Here is a 22217-nt window from a genome sequence, read left to right on the forward strand (position 1 = left end):
GAGGCGCATTCCTCGGGGTCTTTGCCAGGTTTGGGCACCAAAACCACAATCGTGTCGGACAACGAATCTGGCAGGGAGCCTAATGTGGAAAATTGCTGCAATAATGAGGTAATCCTAGGTGCTAAAAATTCTTGGTATACAGAGTAGAATTCAATGGGGATTCCATCTGGCCCAGATGGACTGCATAGATCCTAAGGCCTCTTGTACTTCCTTCAGAGAGATGTCCCTATCTAGGAGGGGAGCAAAACCTGGTTCAAATATTGGAGCAGCTCAGAGTTATCAAAGTAAGCCCTAGAGGAGTATAGAGTCTGGTAGAACTCAAGGAATCTTGCATTGATATCAACAGACGGCCATCCAGATCCTTCAGCCTATCAATGTGAGTCACAGTATGCTACCCCCTGGCTAGCCAGGCCAGCAGCCTACCGTTCTTATCCCCGAATGCAAAAATCCTCTGGGCGCTGTCAAGCATGGATTTTTCGGTAAGTTCAACTCTAAGGAGGGACAATTCCCTCAAAGAGTCCTGCCAGGGCACATAGTGAGCCTGATCAGGAGACCGCACATACTCAGCTTCCCTCAACCCCACCTGCTCCTCTAGGTGCCTCAGAGTCTGCGCAGATTGCCTTTTTTTACCAGCTATTTGAGCCATGTATTCACTCCTGAGCCAGGATTTAAAGGTGTCCCACACCACCAGAGGCCCAGCAGAGTCCGCATTATTTATCCAAAAGATACACAGTGCCTCCGGTAGCTCCTCCTGAATCTCAGGGTCTATAATCCAATATTTGGACAGACGCCATACCCTCTCGCCCTCCACATGAGAGAGCCGGATGGTAACAGATACCGGAGCATGATCCGAAATACCTTGTGAGAGGATCTCAGCAGAGACCACCGTCCGAATCAGAGCAGGACATGGCAAAGGCCAGGTCAATGCAGGACATGGTCCGGTACGTGGTAGACAGGCATGTGTATTCCCTATCAGGGGGTAGAAATGCTGCCAGACATCTGTCATGTGGAAGGCGAAAGCCCAGCGGGAGAGTCCATGCTGTTGAGGAACGGAAGCATGCATTCAGTCAAGTTCTCTAGATGGAGCCATATTAAAGTCACCCATAAATAGAACATTGTCAACATTGTACATCGTAACCTGTTGCATCAGCACATGAAGCACGTCTATATCGGCAGGGGGTGGCAGATAGACTCCTACTATCATGAAGGGGCTCTCTGAAATCAGAGCATGGAGAAGTATACATCTGCCCCCCGGGTCGAGTTTAACATCCAAAAGCTGAAAAGATAGGGATTTGTGCACCAGAATACTAATACCCCTGGCATAGCTAGAATAGGGTGCATGATAGTGAGCACCAACCCAAGCCCGCTTCAAACTAAGAATGCGGGAACCCATAAGATGTGTCTCCTGAAGGATACACACCTGTGGGTGGAGCTTACATAGGTAGCCAAGCACCAGTGATCGTTTGACAGCAGAGTTAAGCCCTTGTACATTCCACGATACCACTAAGCACTTAGCCATAGCGAGGGTATATTATTAAGCTCAGGAGATTTCATGATAATGGTGTCTGAAGCCAATACCCCAGGGGGGAGCAGCTCATACCTCCTGACGCACTGGGAACACACAGTCTTCCAGGGGTGCACCTGTGCATCACAGAGATACGAACATTTGCATATAAAGACCAACAGTAACTTGGAAAACAGAAAAAATAACGTGAGTAGCCAAACATGGTTAGCAACGGCCAACCCCCCCCATCCGTACACCTCAGGAACAGTAAGGAGCACTTGAGTCCCAAAAAAACTAGTAACCTGAGTTAGGGTAGTGCAACTGGACAGGGACATCACAGCGCCTCAAGTGAGCTGTGGGGTCTAGGTGTGTGTGTAATTGGTCCCGTCCTAGAGCTGTTGGAGTGACATGTAACGAAGAAGGAGTTCTGTCTTTCACCTGGCTGAGCAGGGGCACATTCATCAGAGTTTGTTACAGAAATCAAGTAGTGCAAAATAAGAGTAACACAGGGCAAGTAAACCCAGAGGTAACCCGGGATATAAGTAGGCCCATAGGTGGGTTATACATCTGTAAGCGGCAGTGGGGGATCAATGACAATTAGCACATTCTAGTAGCCGAGGTGGGGTACCTTAGAGCATAGTCCAGCACATCCTGCATGACCCTCGGTTACATCAATTGTGCACGGAGGCTTGGAAGGATATCAGGGCATAGGGCAAGGGCACAGTCATGCTTACCCGGTTCCATTGATGTGGAGAGAACGATCACACCAGACAGTCAGACAACACAGTGTAGCCAGCGCATTCTTCTTACGGGGCAGAGCTTCCAGCCAGACAGATGCATCCTTGGGGTTGGTAAAGAAGCGAACCGTCTCCCCGTCCACTACCCGCAGCTTAGCAGGGAACAGGATACTGTATTTAAATCCTTTCCTCCTCAGGGCGGCTTTTACAGCATGAAAGGAGCGGCGCTGTCGCTGTGTCTCCATGGTGTAATCAGGAAACAGCAGGAGCTTGACATTCTTGAAAGGTAATTCGCCAGCACGCGAGAGGCCCTGAGCAGCTCGTCACGGTCCCAAAAATTTAACAGCCTGAGAATGAAGGTACAAGGAGGGGCCCCCTCAGGCCCGGGCCTAGGTGGGACTCGGTGGGCCCTCTCCACCGCAAAGTATGGGGAAAGCTGAGCTGTCGGTAACAAGGAGCGCAGCAGATCTTCTGTAAACTGGGATGGGGAACGGCCCTCAACCCCCTCCGGAAGACCCACAATCCTTAAATTGTTTCTTTGGCTTCGATTTTCGGCATCTTCTGCCTGGTATTCAAGAGCCCTGACTTTTGTCTGGAGTGTGCGGATAGAAGCAGCATGATCTGACACCGTGTCCTCCACCGTTCCCACTCGGCGCTCAGCCTCCGATACCCTGGAGTGAATTTTGTCCAGGTCCTGCCGAATCAGGCCCACATCGAGTTGGACCTCCTCAATTTTAGATGCCAAAGTAGTCTGACAGGAGGTGATCGCAGTTTGACAGGAGTTGATTGATAGCCGCCATGATCTCCGGCAGTCCCAGGGTTGCTGAAACAGGGTTTGCCTCGTGGTCTCTTTGCGACGCCATATTGCTATGGCGCACAGGAGATCCTAAGGAGCAGGAGACCGGACTAATCTCCACCGGGATATTCGGGATTAATTTCAGTCTCTTACCCCTCTTCTGGCTGCCAAAGGTTTTAGAAGGCATCCAGAGACCACAGGGTCCCTTTAGCAGGCACAGTCGCTAGGTGAAAATAAGTTTTCCGGATCACACTCCAGGAGAGCTCAGGAACACGTCTGATCAGTCCGCCATCCCGGCAACGCCCCAAGACATTTCTTTTTAGCAAAGCTTTTTTGTTCTTTTTAGATGTTTGTTTCTTTGTATAAACTGCTCATTTTAACCTGTAGCACTTTGAGATCTTTTTATGTAAAGTGCATTATAAATAAAACGTATTATTATTATTATTATTATGCACTAGGTCAGTGTGCCCTCTCTTCTTTGGGAACTTTGGACTTACCTGTAAAATTTCCTAAAAACCTTGGAGTACAATGCAGCCCCCCATGTTGAGGGCATGTGGCCTGGTACGGTTCAGGAGGGGGGGGGGCGCTCGCTCATTCCCACCCCCTTTTCTGACCGGCCGGGCTGCGTGCTTGGATAGGGGTCTGGTATGGATTTTGGGGGGACCCCACGCTGTTTTTTCGGCGTGGGGGGTTCCCCTTAAAATCCATACCAGACCTAAGGGCCTGGTATGCCCCGCGACAGGGCTCGCAAGGTGTCAATCTCGCCGATAAAAGCGGCGAGATTGAATTCCTTTTCTAGTCCTGTCGTACCCGAGTCACGTTCAAAATGAACGGACTTGTTCTTGTGTGGGCAAGTCCGTTCATTTGCAAAGGCCAGGTCAATGCAGGACATGGTCCGGTATGTGGTAGACAGGCATGTGTATTCCCTATCAGAGGGGTGGAAATGCTGCCAGACATCTGTCATGTGGAAGGCGGAAGCCCAGCGGGAGAGTCCATGCTGTTGAGGAACGGAAGCATGCATTCTGTCAAGTTCTCTAGATGGAGCCATATTAAAGTCACCCATAAATAGAACATTGTCAACATTGTACACCGTAACCTATTGCATCAGCACATGAAGCACATCTATATCGGCAGGGGGTGGCAGATAGACTCCTACTATCATGAAGGGGCTTTCTGAAATCAGAGCATGGAGAAGTATGCATCTGCCCCCCGGGTCGAGTTTAACATCCAAAAGTTGAAAAGATAGGGATTTGTGCACCAGAATACCAATACCCCTGGCATAGCTAGAATAGGGTGCATGATAGTGAGCACCAACCCAGGCCCGCTTCAAACTAAGAATGCAGGAACCCATAAGATGTGTCTCCTGAGGGATACACACCTGTGGGTGGAGCTTACATAGGTAGCCAAGCACCAGTGATCGTTTGACAGCAGTTAAACCCTTGTACATTCCACGATACCACTAAGCACTTAGCCAAAGCGAGGGTATATTATTAAGCTCAGGAGATTTCATGATAATGGTGTCTGAAGCCAATACCCCAGGGGGGAGCAGCTCATACCTCCTGACGCACTGGGAACACACAGACTTCCAGGGGTGCACCTGTGCATCACAGAGATACGAACATTTGCATATAAAGACCAACAGTAACTTGAAAACAGAAAAAATAACGTGAGTAGCCAAACATGTTTAGCAACGGCCAACCCCCCCCCCATCCGTACACCTCAGGAACAGTAAGGAGCACTTGAGTCCCAAAAACCCATAGTTCAAAAACTAGTAACCTGAGTTAGGGTAGTGCAACTGGACAGGGACATCACAGCGCCTCAAGTGAGCTGTGGGGTCTAGGTGTGTGTGTAATTGGTCCCGTCCTAGAGCTGTTGGAGTGACATGGAACGAAGAAGGAGTTCTGTCTTTCCCCTGGCTGAGCAGGGGCACATTCATCAGAGTCTGTTACAGAAATCAAGTAGTGCAAAATAAGAGTAACACAGGGCAAGTAAACCCAGAGGTAACCTGGGATATAAGAAGGCCCATAGGTGGGTTATACATCTGTAAGCGGCAGTGGGGGATCAATGACAATTAGCACATTCTGGGAACCGGGCAGTAGCCGAGGTGGGGGACCTTAGAGCATAGTCCAACACATCCTGCATGACCCTCGGTTACATCAATTGTGCACGGAGGCTTGGAAGGATATCAGGGCATAGGGCAAGGGCACAGTCATGCTTACCCGGTTCCATTGATGTGGAGAGAACGATCACACCAGACAGTCAGACAACACAGTGTAGTCAGTGCATTCTTCTTACGGGGCAGAGCTTCCAGCCAGACAGATGCATCCTTGGGGTTGGTAAAGAAGCGAACCGTCTCCCCGTGCACTACCCGCAGCTTAGCAGGGAACAGGATACTGTATTTAAATCCTTTCCTCCTCAGGGCGGCTTTTACAGCATGAAAGGAGCGGCGCTGTCGCTGTGTCTCCATGGTGTAATCAGGAAACAGCAGGAGCTTGACATTCTGGAAAGGTAATTCGCCAGCAGAGCGAGAGGCCCTGAGCAGCTCGTCCCAGTCCCAAAAATTTAACAGCCTGAGAATGAAGGTACAAGGAGGGGCCCCCTCCACCGCAAAGTATGGGGAAAGCTGAGCTGTCGGTAACAAGGAGCGCAGCAGATCTTCTGTAAACTGGGATGGGGAAAGGCCCTCAACCCCCTCCGGAAGACCCACAATCCTTAAATTGTTTCTTCGGCTTCGATTTTCGTCATCTTCTGCCTGGTATTCAAGAGTCCTGACTTTCATCTGGAGTGTGCGAGTAGAAGCAGCATGATCTGACACCGTGTCCTCCACCGTTCCCACTCGGCGCTCAGCCTCCGATACCCTGGAGCGAATTTTGTCCAGGTCCTGCCGAATCAGGCCCACATCGAGTTGGACCTCCTCAATTTTTGATGCCAAAGCAGTCTGGCAGGAAGTGATCGCAGTTTGGCAGGAGTTGATAGCCGCCATGATCTCCGGCAGTCCCAGGGTTGCCGAAACAGGGTTTGCCTCGTGGTCTCTTTGCGACGCCATATTGCTATGGCGCACAGGAGATCCTAAGGAGCAGGAGACCGGACTAATCTCCACCGGGATATTCGGGGGTAATTTCAGTCTCTTACCCCTCTTCTGGCTGCCAAAGGTTTTAGAAGGCATCCAGAGACTACAGGGTCCCTTTAGCAGGCACAGTCGCTAGGTGAAGATAAGTTTTCCGGATCACACTCCAGGAGAGCTGAGGAACACGTCTGATCAGTCCACCATCCCGGCCATGCCCCAAGACATTTCTTTTTAGCAAAGCTTTTTTGTTCTTTTTAGATGTTTGTTTCTTTGTATAAACTGCTCATTTTAACCTGTAGCACTTTGAGATCTTTTTATGTAAAGTGCATTATAAATAAAACGTATTATTATTATTATTATGCACTAGGTCACTGTGCCCTCTCTTCTTTGGGAACTTTGGACTTACCTGTAAAATTTCTTAAAAACCTTGGAGTACAATGCAGCCCCCCATGTTGAGGGCATGCGGCCTGGTATGGTTCAGGAGGGGGGGGGGCGCTCGCTCGTTCCCACCCCCTTTCCTGACCAGCTGGGCTGCGTGCTTGGATAGGGGTCTGGTATGGATTTTGGGGGGACCCCATGCTGTTTTTTCGGAGTGGGGAGTTCCCCTTAAAATCCATACCAGACCTAAGGGCCTGGTATGCCCCGCGACAGGGCTCGCAAGGTGTCAATCTCGCCGATAAAAGCGGCGAGATTGACTTCCTTTTCTAGTCCTGTCGTACCCGAGTCATGTTCAAAATGAACGGCCTTGTTCTTGTGTGGGGAAGTCCGTCTGTAGCACTTTGAGATCTTTTTATGTAAAGTGCATTATAAATAAAACGTATTATTATTATTATTATGCACTAGGTCAGTGTGCCCTCTCTTCTTTGGGAACTTTGGACTTACCTGTAAAATTTCTTAAAAACCTTGGAGTACAATGCAGGACACAGAACTTGTAATCATAGACCATGGGTTATATGCAGGAAGCAGTCGACAGGTAAGTTAAAATTACCTTTAGCTTAACAACACAGTACAAATCTCAGGACTTGTATTCAAAAACCATCGGATGTCCCCAAGCAATAAACTGAGGAGTGGGCACGAATATAAACAGAACAGGCCCACAGGAAAACAAGAGACAAAACCAGAGCAGTCAAATTAGAGTTTAAAGAAGTCTGGGGTTTGTAAAAGAAAACAAAAAAACAAACACATAGTCACCTGTCACCTCTATGCTGCAGTATTGGTGTGATGCTGCAGCAGTCTCATGTCAGCTTTAAGCCTAAGAACTGAGTGATCCAGTGACCACTAATCGCTCAGTTCTCAGTCTGCTCAGAGAAGCAAGCAGTGACTACTCTTTGCTGTCAATTAGGCAGCTGGGTGGATCCTGGCAATAGCCCGCTGTCAGCTGACTCTAGGACAGGGGATTGAAAAAGTAAGTGCACCCTTGTGACCCACAAGAGACGTATGGCCCAAAAAAGCTTTGACTATAATTAACTTTTAAGCACCTTGCAGCTGAAGCTCACATTGGTCAGGGCCTGAACATCCACTTATTGAACCTGGAGAATGTGTGCACAGAGGATCAATGGCGGCCCTGCAAATTTAGGAAGCAAAGGCTTGATGCTGAAAAGCCCAAGAAATATTAACAGACCTGGCAGAATAATCTCTGATAGGGAAAGGGGGATCCTTTCCTTAAGTGTGTAAGCCCTGGAAATGAGTTGTCTCCTACACCTGGTAATCGAGAACTTGAAGGGAAGACAAAGGGGGAATCAAGGTTGTCGACTAAAGGACATGGCTGCTAGGTAGACTGACAGCCCTGACAACATCCAGACAGTGTAAGGAAATTACTTTGATGTACTTTGGGACAGGATACAAGAAAACAGGGACAGTATCCTCACTGAGGTGGAAGGAAGAGACCACCTTGGATAGAAAAAGAACATCTTGGTCTCAAGACCACATTGTCCCTGTGTAATATACACAGTTTTACATATCCTGGCAGAAATAATGATTTCTTGGCCATTTTTCAGAGAATATGAATGATAACACAAATTTTTCCTTCACTCATGGTTAGTGTTTGGCTGAAGCCATTTATTATCAGTCAACTGTGTTTACTCTTTTTAAACCATAATGACAACAGAAACTACCGAAATGACCCTGATCAAAAGTTTACATACCCCAGTTCTTAATTTGTGTATTGCCCCCTTTAACATTGTGGCCTTGTGTTTTGGATAATTATCATGTTGGAATGTCCAAGTATGTCCCATGCACAGCTTCCTGGCTGATGAATGCAAATGTTCCCCCAGTATTTTTTGATAACATACTGCATTCATCTTGCCAACAATTTTGACCAAATTTCCTATGCCTTTGTAGCTCACACATCCCCAAAACACCAGCGATCCACCTCCGTGTTTCACAGTAGGAATGGTGTACCTTTCATCATAGGCCTTGTTTTCTCCTCCCTAAATGAAGCGTTTATGGTTGTGGCCAAAAAGCTCAATTTTGGTCTCATTACTCCAAATAACTTTGTGCCAGAAGGTTTGAGGCTTGTCTCTGTGCTGTTTGGTGTATTGTAAGCGGGATACTTTGTGGCATTTGCTTAGTGATGGCTTTCTTCTGGCGACTCGACCATGCAGCCCATCTTTCTTCAAGTGCCTCCTTATTGTGCATCTTGAAACAGCCACACCACGTTTTCAGAGAGTCCTGTTTTTCACCTGAAGTTATTTGTGGGTTTTCCTTTGCATCCCAAACAATTTTCCTCGCAGTTGTGGCTGAAATTTTAGTTGGTCTACCTGACCATGGTTTGGTTTCAACAGAACCCCTCATTTTCCACTTTTTGATTAGAGTTTGAACACTGCTGATTGGCAGTCTCAATTCCTTGGATATCTTTTATATCCATTTCCTGTTTTATACAGTTCAACTACATTTTCCCGCAGATCCTTTGACAATTCTTTTGCTGTCCCCATGACTCAGAATCCAGAAACGTCAGTGCAGCACTGGATGAAAGATACAAGGCTCTGCCAGGAGTCCAGAAACCCATTGACCTTTTATATACACACACACTAATTACAAGCAAACAGATCACTGGTGAGTAGGGATGAGCTTCGAGTTCGAGTCGAACTCATGTTCGACTCGAACATTGGCTGTTCGCAAGTTCACCGAACAGCGAACAATTTGGGGTGTTCGCGGCAAATTCGAATGCCGCGGAACACCCTTTAAAAGTCTATGGGAGAAATCAAAAGTGCTAATTTTAAAGGCTAATATGCAAGTTATTGTCATAAAAAGTGTTTGGGGACCTGGGTCCTGCCCCAGGGGACATGGATCAATGCAAAAAAAAGTTTTAAAAACGGCCGTTTTTTCAGGAGCAGTGATTTTAATAATACTTAAAGTCAATCAATAAAAGTGTAATATCCCTTTAAATTTCGTACCTGGGGGGTGTCTATAGTGTGCCTGTAAAGGGGCGCATGTTTCCTGTGTTTAGAACAGTCTGACAGCAAAATGACATTTTGAAGGAAAAAACTCATTTAAAACTACCCGCGGCTATTGCATTGCCGACAATACACATAGAAGTTCATTGATAAAAACGGCATGGGAATTCCCCAAAGGGGAACCCCGAACCAAAATTAAAAAAAAAAAATGACGTGGGGGTCCCCCTAAATTCCATACCAGGCCCTTCAGGTCTGGTATGGATATTAAGGGGAACCCCGGCCAAAATTAAAAAAAAAAAATGGCGTGGGGTTCCCCCTAAATTCCATACCAGACCCTTATCCGAGCACGCAACCTGGCAGGCCGCAGGAAAAGAGGGGGGGACAAGAGTGCGGCCCCCCCTCCCTCCTGAACCGTACCAGGCCACATGCCCTCAACATTGGGAGGGTGCTTTGGGGTAGCCCCCCAAAACACCTTGTCCCCATGTTGATGAGGACAAGGGCCTCATCCCCACAACCCTGGCCGGTGGTTGTGGGGGTCTGCGGGCGGGGGGCTTATCGGAATCTGGAAGCCCCCTTTAACAAGGTGACCCCCAGATCCCGGCCCCCCCCCTGTGTGAAATGGTAAGGGGGTACATAAGTACCCCTACCATTTCACGAAAAAAGTGTCAAAAATGTTAAAAATGACAAGAGACAGTTTTTGACAATTCCTTTATTTAAATGCTTCTTCTTTCTTCTATCTTGCTTCATCTTCTGGTTCTTCTGGCTCTTCTGGTTCTTCTGGTTCTTCCTCCGGCGTTCTCGTCCAGCATCTCCTCCGCGGCGTCTTCTGTCTTCTTCTCCTCGGGCCGCTCCGCACCCATGGCATGGGGGGGAGGCTCCCGCTCTTCTCTTCTTCTCTTCTTCTTTTCTTCTTTTCTTCTTTTCTTCTCTTCTTCTCTTCTTCTTTATTTTTTTCTCCGGGCCGCTCCGCAATCCATGCTGGCATGGAGGGAGGCTCCCGCTGTGTGACGGCGCTCCTCGTCTGACAGTTCTTAAATAACGGGGGGGGGCGGGGCCACCCGGTGACCCCGCCCCCTCTGACGCACGGTGACTTGACGGGACTTCCCTGTGACGTCACGGGGAATGCCACAGGGAAGTCCCGTCAAGTCACCGTGCGTCAGAGGGGGGCGGGGTCACCGGGTGGCCCCGCCCCCCCCCGTTATTTAAGAACTGTCAGACGAGGAGCGCCGTCACACAGCGGGAGCCTCCCTCCATGCCAGCATGGATTGCGGAGCGGCCCGGAGAAAAAAATAAAGAAGAAGAGAAGAAGAGAAGAAAAGAAGAAAAGAAGAAGAGAAGAAGAGAAGAAGAGAAGAGCGGGAGCCTCCCCCCCATGCCATGGGTGCGGAGCGGCCCGAGGAGAAGAAGACAGAAGACGCCGCGGAGGAGATGCTGGACGAGAACGCCGGAGGAAGAACCAGAAGAACCAGAAGAGCCAGAAGAACCAGAAGATGAAGCAAGATAGAAGAAAGAAGAAGCATTTAAATAAAGGAATTGTCAAAAACTGTCTCTTGTCATTTTTAACATTTTTGACACTTTTTTCGTGAAATGGTAGGGGTACTTATGTACCCCCTTACCATTTCACACAGGGGGGGGGCCGGGATCTGGGGGTCACCTTGTTAAAGGGGGCTTCCGGATTCCGATAAGCCCCCCGCCCGCAGACCCCCACAACCACCGGCCAGGGTTGTGGGGATGAGGCCCTTGTCCTCATCAACATGGGGACAAGGTGTTTTGGGGGGCTACCCCAAAGCACCCTCCCAATGTTGAGGGCATGTGGCCTGGTACGGTTCAGGAGGGAGGGGGGGCCGCACTCTTGTCCCCCCCTCTTTTCCTGCGGCCTGCCAGGTTGCGTGCTCGGATAAGGGTCTGGTATGGATTTTTGGGGGGACCCCACGCCGTTTTTTTTTTTTTTTTTTTGGCGCGGGGTTCCCCTTAAAATCCATACCAGACCTGAAGGGTCTGGTATGGAATTTAGGGGGAACCCCACGTCATTTTTTTTTTTTAATTTTGGCCGGGGTTCCCCTTAATATCCATACCAGACCTGAAGGGCCTGGTATGGAATTTAGGGGGACCCCCACGTCATTTTTTTTTTTTAATTTTGGTTCGGGGTTCCCCTTTGGGGAATTCCCATGCCGTTTTTATCAATGAACTTCTATGTGTATTGTCGGCAATGCAATAGCCGCGGGTAGTTTTAAATGAGTTTTTTCCTTCAAAATGTCATTTTGCTGTCAGACTGTTCTAAACACAGGAAACATGCGCCCCTTTACAGGCACACTATAGACACCCCCCAGGTACGAAATTTAAAGGGATATTACACTTTTATTGTTTGACTTTAAGCATTATTAAAATCACTGCTCCTGAAAAAACGGCCGTTTTTAAAACTTTTTTTTGCATTGATCCATGTCCCCTGGGGCAGGACCCGGGTCCCCAAACACTTTTTATGACAATAACTTGCATATAAGCCTTGAAAATTAGCACTTTTGATTATTCATGTTCGTGTCCCATAGACTTTAACGGTGTTCGCATGTTCGAACGAACTTTTTTCCTGTTCGCATGTTCTGGTGCGAACCGAACAGGGGGGTGTTCGGCTCATCCCTACTGGTGAGGATGGTTACCTTTGATAGCCATTAAAACCCCTTTGTGTCAACTTGTGTGCATGTTATCAGGCCAAAATCACCAGGGTATGTAAACTTTTGATCAGGGTCATTTGGGTAGTTTCTGTTGTGATTATGATTTAAAAAGAGTAAACACAGTTGATTGATAATAAATGGCTTCAGCCAAACACTAACCATGAGTGAAAGAAAAGTTTTTGTGTTATCAATCAAATTCTCTGAAAAATCAGAAACAAGCCTAATGCCGTGTACACACGGGCGGACTTTCCGACCGAACTGGACTTCCGACGGACCGTTTCGGTCGGAAATCCGACGGACTTTAGATTTGAAGCCTGCTTCAAATCTTTACGTCGTAACTCCGCCGGACTCAGTTCCTAAAGGATAGCCCATTCGTCTGTATGCTGGCCCGACAGACCAGATACAGTGGAGGGGCAGGGTACTGCATCTCTCGCTCGCTGCAATAGGAAAAACAAATTTTCCTATTGCGGCGATCACGAGGCGACGATGTCCCTTAGGTCTGGTTTGGATTTTAAGGGGAACCCCCTACACCGAAAAAATGGTGTGGGGTCCCCCCAAAATCCATACCTGACCCCTATCCGAGCACGCAGCCCGGCGGTCAGGAAAGGGGGTGGGAACGAGCGCCCCCCTCCTGAACTGTACCAGGCCGCATGCCCTCAACATGGAGGGGTGGGTGCTTTGGGGGAGGGGGGAGCCCTGCGGGCCCCCCCACCCCAAGGCACCTTGTCCTCATGTTGATGACAATGGCCTCTTCCCGACAACCCTGGCCATTGGTTGTCGGGGTCTGCGGGCGGGGGGCTTATCGGAATCCGGGAGCCCTCTTTAATAAGGGGGTCCCCAGATCCCAGCCCCCTACCATATGTGAATGAGTATGGTGTACATCGTACCCCTACCCATTCACCTAGGGAAAAAGTGTCAATAAAACAAACACACTAGACAGGTTTTTAAATTAATTTATTAGACAGCTCCGGGGGTCTTCTTCCGACTTCGGGGGTCCTCTTCCGACTTCACCGTTCTCTCCAGCCTTTTCTCCCGGTGTCCAGTTCTTCTCCGCTCTCTCCGGCGTCTTCTCCCGGTGTCCGGTTCTCCTCCGCACTCTCTGGCCTCTTCTCCCGGTTTCCGGTTCTTCTGCCGGCTCCTCTGCTATCTTCTGCTGCTCTTTTGCTAGCGGTGGCCCGGACTTCTGGGTTGTCTTCTTCCCTCTTCTCTTCTTCCAATGTTGACACACCACTCTCCCCCGCTGTAATGGTGTGAGATGCAGTGCGCGATGATTTATATAGGCTGTGACCCCCCCCCCTTATAACGTCACAGTCCCTGGGCATGCTGGGACTGTGACGTCATAAAGGGGCATGGTCAACATCACCAGGTGATGTTGACCATGCCCCCAGCCCCCCCATGTTGAGGGCATACGGCCTGGTACGGTTCAGGAGGGGGGGGGGGCGCTCGCTCGTCCCCACCCCCTTTTCTGACCGGCCGGGCTGCGTGCTTGGATAGGGGTCTGGTATGGATTTTGGGGGGACCCCACGCTGTTTTTTTGGCGTGGGGGGTTCCCCTTAAAATCCATACCAGACCTAAGGGCCTGGTATGCCCCGCGACAGGGCTCGCAAGGTGTCAATCTCGCCGATAAAAGCGGCGAGATTGACTTCCTTTTCTAGTCCTGTCGTACCCGAGTCACGTTCAAAATGAACGGACTTGTTCTTGTGTGGGCAAGTCCGTTCATTTGGAAAGTCCGCTGTAACTCCGTCGGGAAATAGGTTCACCAGAAAGTCCGGTCGTGTGTAGGCAAGTCCATTCATAAAAAAAGTCCGGCGGACCAGTCCGGTCGAAAAGTCTGACCGTGTGTACGTTGCATAACAAACATAATAGCCATGAGGAAGGAATTCTTACATGTGAGATCTTCCAAGGAGATAACTTTAAATAGCTAAAATGGTGGTTTCTGGAGTACTGAGCACACCAGGTTCAGATCCCAAGGTGACACATGAAGAAAAATTTAGGGATTTACTTGAGCAAAACCTTTTTCCCTGTAACTCAGACATCTTTCCATGCACCGAGTAAAGAAGGCGTTCAATGTGCAACAGTAGATCTGGCAGGAGGCAGATTTCCTTGCTCTGAGCAAGGTGGGTATGGCTGAATCAGATATGCCCTATTCTTCAAGACTTCTAGCATGCAGACCGGCCGGTCAGGAAAGGGGGGAGGATGAGGGATGACCCCCCTCCTTGACCGTACCAGGCCACATGCCCTCAACATGGGGGGGTGGGTGCTTTAGGGGCCAATGGGCTCTGCGCTTTCCACCCCAAAGCACCTTGTCCCCATGTTGACCCTGGGAGGTGGTCGTGGGGGTCTGCGGGCAGGGGTTTATTGGAATCTGTAAGCCACCTTTAACAAAAGGGTCCCCCAGATCCCACCCCCCCATGTGAATGAGTCTGGGGTACATTGTACCCCTACCCAATTCACCCAAAAAAGTGTACCCATGTGATGTGCTGGTAGAGATGCTGGGTCCTAGAGCCCTTCTCCTGCTGTTGGTGTCCTGACGGATGCTGGGTCCTAGAGCCGTTCGCCTACCATTGGTGCCCTGACAGTGCCCTCCCCTTATGGGCAGCCTCGGGATCCCCATTTGGGCAATTTTCCCTGGGTATTTGGCCCGAAACTCACGAAGTCTGGGGCATGTATATTGGCTTCGAGTTCCCAGGAGCTTTCTTCAGGTGGATACCCCTTCCATTTAATCAGATATTTGATCTGCCTACCTCACTTCCTGCAATCCAGAACTGACTCCACTTCATACTCTGTTTCCTTTCCGACAGTTACCGGTGGAGGAGGTAGTTCCACTCTTCCTGGGAATGGGTCAGGAATGGCTGCCTTGAAAAGAGAAACGTGGAAGACTGGGTGGATCTTGTAAAAGTCAGGCAGGGACAGCTCAAATGCCACTGTGTTTATCTCACACTTGTTTTGGAAAGGACCGGTATATCTTGGCCCCAACTTCATTGATAGGCCTGGTCGTTTCAGGTTCACAGTTGACAGCCACACCTTGTCTTTGATTTTAAGGGAAGGATTACCCCTTTGTTTCCTGTCGAAGAATCTCTTGTAGTCCATTTGAGCCCTTTGTATGCAGTTTTGAAGGGTTTGGTAGTTGTTTTGTATGAAGGTAAGCCTATCTTCACAGTGGGTACTGTTGATTCAGACATCGTTTGTGGCAGAGTGGAAGGGCGAAATCCATAATTGGCCCAGAATTGAGATTGGTTAGTTGTTGAATGTAAAGAAGTGTTGTAGGCAAATTCTGCCAGTGGGAGCAGGGATGCCCAGTCGTCTTGAGAGCAGAGAAACAACGCAAATATTGCTCCAGGGTCTGATTTGTGTGTTGGGTTTGTCCGTTACTTTGAGGATGGTAGTGTCAGAAACCATGAACCAGACTGAGACAGAAGTACAGTAAAATCACACTTGTTTATTAATAAAACTAAAAAGATAAATAGAGTAAGTGTAGTCAAAGCATAGCCAGAGTCCAATGACCGGATCGGGTAGTCAGCCAAGCCAGAGTTCAGTAACCAGATCGGGTAATCAGCCAGGCCAGAAGTCAGGGATCCAAGTAGAGGAACAGCAAGCAGGATAAGGAGCCAGAAGGGATGTCAGCAAAGCCAGTCTTTAAACAAGAATGCAGGAGATGATTTCTTGTGATGTGACCAAGGTGAAGGCAGGAATGAAGTGAGCTGGAGATCTTTAAGTAGGCAGGACTGATGAGCAGATCCACAACAGCTGGTTAACTGTGGAGAGAGATGAGAGCTGGCAATTAGCTGACAGCTGAGCGGCCAGCTCAGAGAAGGAAGGGCTGAGCTAGCCCGGACAGTACCCCCGTCCTCAATGACCCCTCCTCCTCAGAGGACCACCAGGCTTGAGGGGAAAACATCTATGGAAATCACGGAGGAGGGCAGGAGCATGTACATCTGAGGATGAGACCCAGGAGCGTTCCTCCGGACCGTACCCCTTCGAATGCACCAGGTACTGTATGCACCCATGTAACCTACGGGAGTCAACAATGGATTGTACCTAATACTCCTCATGGTTCTCAACCTGTATAGGGTGAGGACGTTGCACCGAGGTGGTAAAGCAGTTGCAGACCAACGGTTTCAATAAGGAGACATGAAACATATTTGAGATGCGCATACTCGGAGGAAGGTCCAACGCGTAAGCCACTGGGTTAATCCTGCGAAGGATATGGAAAGGCCCAGTAAACCGAGGTGCGAAATTCAGTGAGGGAACACAAAGTCGGAGGTTGCGAGATGACAGCTAGACCCTGTCCCCAACCTGGTAGGAAGGCGCAGGCGTCTGCAGTCAGCATGGAGTCTGTACCTATCATTAGCATGACGCAAAGCCTCCTGGACTTGTGCCCAAGTGGAAGGAAGACCACAGAGATGCTCCTCTGGTGCAGGAATATTCTGCGGAACAAATGAGTCAGACAACATGGAAGGTTGGAAACCATAATTCACCATAAACGGAGACAATCAGGAAGCAGAATTCAAGGCACTGTTGTGAGCAAACTCTGCCCATGGTAATAGGTCTGACCAGTTGTTGTGATGGTCAGAAATATAGCAACGTAGGAATTGCTCCAAGGACTGATTGGCTTGTTCTGCGGCCCCATTAGACTGCGGGTGATACACAGAGGAGAAAGCAAGCTGAATTCCCAGCTGTGCACAAAAGGCTCGCCAGAACCGGGACACAAACTGACTACCCCTGTCCGAGAAAATCACCTTGGGTAGCCCTTGTAAGCGAAAGATTTCCCAAGCAAAAATGGAAGCCAGTTGCTTATAAGTGGGCAACTTCTTAAGTGGAATACGACACATCTTTGAGAACCGGTCAACCACCATAAGGATAACTGTGTTGCCTTGGGAGTTGGGTAACTCCACAATGAAATCCATAGACAGGTGGGTCCAGGGCCTCTCTCCATTGGGTATGGGTTGTAGAAAGCCCACTGGAAGGTGTCGTGGAGTCTTACTCTGAGCACACACGGAACAGACAGCTACGAAGGCAGTTACATCAGCACATAGACTAGGCCACCAGAATTGTTGGGAAATGGCTCAAACGAGTTGATTCTTACCAGGGTGGCCAGCTGCCTTGGGAGAATGGTAAGTCTGGAGCAGTACGGAGACATTCTGGGACAAAGCAGCAATCACAAGGTTTCTCATGAAGAGCTTCAATCTGAGCAGCAAGAATTTTGTCACCCAAAGGAGAAGTAAGACTGGTGCGAACCATAGCCAAAATACGATTAGGAAGAATCATAGGTACTGGAACTGGCTCCAAGTTGGAAGTGGAGGAAAATTCTCGTGACAAGGCGTCAGCCCTTACATTCTTAGTACCGGCTAAGAATGAGACAATGAAATTGCAACTTGACAAGAAAAGAGCCCATCGCGCCCTTCTGGGAGAGAGGCGTTTTAACCTCAGATAAGAATGTGAGATTCTTATGGTCAGTAAGAATGTGAACCGGCACAGTGGTACCTTCGAGGAGATGTCTCCATTCATTCAGGGCTAAAATGATTGCCAACAGCTCTCTGTCACCAATCTCGTAATTGCACTCAGCAGGTGACAATTTCTTGGAAAAGTAGCCACAAGGATGCATAGAACTCTCAGAGATAGGATGTTGAGACAGAAGGGTGCCAACACCAGTCTCAGAAGCATCAACCTCAAGGGTAAAAGGTAACGTAGGATCAGGATGTGCCAACACAGGGGCAGAAATAAAGGCAGCCTTGAGACTTTCAAATGCCTTAATGGACTCCGGAGACCAACTCTGTGGGTTACCGTTCTTTCTTGTCATATCGGTCAGGGGCTTGATCAGAGACGAGAAGTTACGAATAAACTTCCGATAATAGTTGGCAAAACCAAGGAAACGCTGCAGAGGACGTAACCCCACGGGTCGAGAGCACTGTAGGACTGCCGAAAGTTTCTCTGTGTCCATCAAAAAACCAGCAGTGGAAATGACATAGCCCAAGAATTTTACCTGTTCATGATGGAGCTTGCACTTCTCCAGTTTACAAAAGAGATTGTTCTCTCTTAGTTTCTGAAGCACGTGACATACATCTGTGTGGTGGCTCTCCAGGGACTTGAAAAATATGAGGATATCATCGAGATAAACCACCACACATACCTGCAACAAATCTCTGAGGACATCATTAATAAATTCCTGGAAAACTGCCGGGGCGTTACAAAGGCCAAAAGGCATTACGAGATACTCATAATGGCCTGTTCTGATATTAAACTCTGTTTTCCACTCGTCGCCCTCCTTAATCCTCATGAGATTCTAAGCCCCTCTCAGATCAAGCTTAGTGAAAACTGTTGCTCCCTTGAGGCAGTCAAATAACTCTGTAATCAACGGGATCGGGTAGGCATTCTTAATCGTAAAACGATTGAGAGCCCTATAATCAATACAAGGTCTCAGTTCACTGCTCCTCTTCTTCACAAAGAAGAAACCAGCACAAGCAGGAGACGAGGATTTGCAGATGAAACCCCGAGAAAGTGCGTCTGCAACATACTCCTTCATGGCTTTATCCTCCAAGATGGACAAAGGGTAAACCCGGCCACGAGGGGGAGTGGCACCAGGTTGAAGGTCAATTGCGCAATCATGCAGACAGTGTGGAGGCAAACTACCAGTTTGACCTTTGTCAAAGACATTGCTAAAATCATGGTACTCCTCTGGCAGGGAGGAGAGTGAAGAGGTACACAGGACCTTGGCTACCTTCCGGAAGCATGTTTCACTGCATTGTGGTGACTAGGAGAGAACCTCAGCACGGAGCCAATCAAAAGAGGGGTTGTGCCTCTGTAACCAAGGATAACCAATAACCAGCAAAAACTTAGGAGAGGAAATCACTTGGAATTGGATTATCTCAAGGTGAAGAACCCCTATGGCCAAGGACAATGGAACCATCTCATGAGTCACATGGGCAGGCTGTAGAGGTCTCCCATCAAGAGCCTCAATGGCAAGTGGAGTGTCACACAGCTGCAGTGGAATCGAGTGCTTTGATATAAAGGTAGCATCAATGAACAGGCCTATAGCCCCAGAGTCGATTAGAGCCTGTATCTCAATAGACAACTTAGCCCAAGAAAGGTTGAACAAAACCAGGGGCTTATCCTTTTGGATAACTGGGGATGACACAACACCACCTAAGGTCTGTCCATGACAGGACCTCAAGGTTCGGGTGTTCCCAGAACGGGTAGGACAAGACTTCAAAAAGTGACCTGCTTTGGACACAATAAAGGTACAATCCTCCTCCTAAAAAAAAAAAAAAAAAGTCCTCCTCCTAAAGGCTCTCTCATCCGCAGAGAGCCACGTGAAGCCCAAGTGCATGGGTTCATCTTCACTGACCGACTCGGTACCAGGAGGCATGGGAGGTGAGGGAGGCACGGGTGGGACTGCAAAGCTCGGAGGCAAACGTACAGAAGGCTTCTGCAAGCGCTCCTTAAAAGAAAGTCTTTCTCTGAGTCTGGAGTCAATGAGGATGGCAAACGAGATCAAGCTCTCCAGCTCAGTGGGTATATCTCGGGCTGCTATCTCATCCTTGATGGAATCTGAGAGACTATGAGAAAAAGCAGCCATGAGGGCCTCATTGTTCCAAGCAACCTCTGCTGCCAGAGTACGGAACTCAATGGCGCAGACAGCAACAGTTCTCATACTCTGTTTGATGGACATGAGGCACTTGGCAGCAGAAGTGGAGCGTGCAGGAACGTCAAATACCCTTTTAAAGGAGGCCACAAACTCAGGGTAACTCAAGACAACAGGTTTTTGCGTCTCCCATGGAGGGTTAGCCCAGGCCAAGGCTCTCTCAGAAAGCAAAGATATCACAAACCCTACTTTGCTTCTGTCTGTGGGAAACGCCTGGGGCAGCATCTCAAGGTATATCTCAACTTGGTTGAGAAACCCTCTGCATTGAACTGGATCACCCCCAAATCGCTGGGGAAGCGGGGCTGAACCATACATACCTCTTATAGAGGTAATACTCAAGGCAGGTGCCTGCACAGAGACTGGCCCAGCAGCAGAGATGGCCTGCAAATCAGGTTGTACTGGACCCCGAGAGTCCTTCATTGAAGCTTTGGCTAGTTAAAATTAACAAAATTTATAATATGGAGCTTCTTAGGTTTAGTGGCGAAATAGGAGAAGAAGGGTTCAAAAGGAGATGGAAAGACTGGGAAAAGTATAAGCATTCACCGAGATATGCCGAAAGGATGGTAGAGGGAAGGTAGTGTGAGTAAAGGGTTGAGGGCTGGACTACAGTTACATACAGACAGATACTTGGAGAGATTTGGGGGGTGGATAGGGGTGGGGGGGAGGTCGGGGGGGTGGGAGGTTGTAATGATTGGACTAATTTTATATGTACAGCAGAGTTGGGGGTGTCAACCCGCCTAGGCTGAACTGGTTTTGTATGAATGTTTTTCTTTTGTCTCAAAAAAAAAATCTTAATAAAGAGATGGAAAAAAAAAGGTAGTACTGGAGCAGCCATAGTGGGGGATCCCAGGTGAGCCGTGCGACTCAGGAGCGTTTGTAACGCCATGGCAAACTGATCCATGCAGTGATCTTGCTGATCCAATCTGGAAAAAATATTACCAACAAGTGGATTGACTGTATCTTCTGAATTCATGGCCTTTGCCTACTGTCAGAAACCATGAACCAGACCGAGATAGAAGTACAGTAAAATCACACTTGTTTATTAATAAAAATAAAAAGGTAAATAAAGTAAGCGTAGTCAAAGCATAGCCAGAGTCCAGTGACCGGATCGGGTAGTCAGCCAAGCCAGAGTACAGTAACCAGATCGGGTAATCAGCCAAGCCAGAAGTCAGGGATCCAAGTAGAGGAACAGCAAGCAGGATAAGGAGCCAGAAGGGATGTCAGCAAACCAGCTGTTAAACAGGAATGCAGGAGTTGGTTTCTTGTGATGTGACCAAGATGAAGGCAGGAATGAAGTGAGCTGGAGATCTTTAAGTAGGCGGGACTGACGAGCAGATCCACAACAGCTGGTTAATTCTGGAGAGAGATGAGAGCTGGCAATTAGCCGACAGCTGAGCTGCCAGCTCAGAGAAGGAAGGGCTGAGCCAGCCCTGACAGGTAGGTGGATGAGAGGCAAAGTTACACTTGCAGTGCATTACAGAGAGCTCTCCAAAACCTGGAGGTAAACTACCCCTCAATCTGAAACAATGTTACTGGGTAAGCCATGGAGTCTAATGATCTCTTTGATAAAGATGTGGGTAGTTTCTATAGCAGAAGGAGTACCCACCATGGGCAGGAAATGAGCCATCTTAGACAGCCGATCTACCAATACCAAAATGGTGGTAAATCCTTCAGAGGGAGGCAGGTCAACGATGAAATCCATGGAGATCATCTCCCAGGGACGGTTAGGGATGGGCAGGGGCCTCAATAACCCCAGGCTTTAGCTTTGATGCCCTTGCTGCATAGACACACTGTGCAGGAATTGACATAGGCCCTACAGCCCTGACTAAGGTTAGGCCACCAGAAGGCCTGTTGGATGAGCTCGCAAGTTTTATGAGCTGCAAAGTGTCCGGCTAGCTGGTGGTCGTGAAATGCCTTGATAACCCGAGGCCTTGCCTCCAGAGGTATGAAGACCATATCTTGGTGCCACAGCAATCCATCCTACTTTCTTAGTGAGGTTTGTTCGGATTCAGAACATGATGCGGAAGCCTGCCTGACGAATGATTCTAGACTGGGCCGAATTAGCAAAAAAATTGGAGCAGAAAGAATGGTGCTTGGGGGACAGGTTCAAGAGATTCAGGGAACAGCTGGGATAGGGCATCCTCCTTCTCGTTCTTGGATCCTGGCCAGTAGGTCAAATGGAATCTTAACCTGGAGAAAAACAGCCTACCAAGGTTTTAGGCATTTAGCGGATCTCAAGTACTCCAAGTTCTTGTGCTCTGTAAAGATCACGTTTGGGTGACTAGCACCCTCTAGCAGGTACCTCCACTCCTCGAAGGCTACTTTAATTGCCAGGAACTCAATATCACCCACGTCATAATTCCTTTCAGCCTGGTTTAGTCTCTTGGAACAAAAGGCTACTGGGTGA

The sequence above is a fragment of the Aquarana catesbeiana genome, linkage group LG02 (assembly GCF_042186555.1).
Source record: "Aquarana catesbeiana isolate 2022-GZ linkage group LG02, ASM4218655v1, whole genome shotgun sequence".
Taxonomy (NCBI): Eukaryota; Metazoa; Chordata; class Amphibia; order Anura; family Ranidae; genus Aquarana; species Aquarana catesbeiana.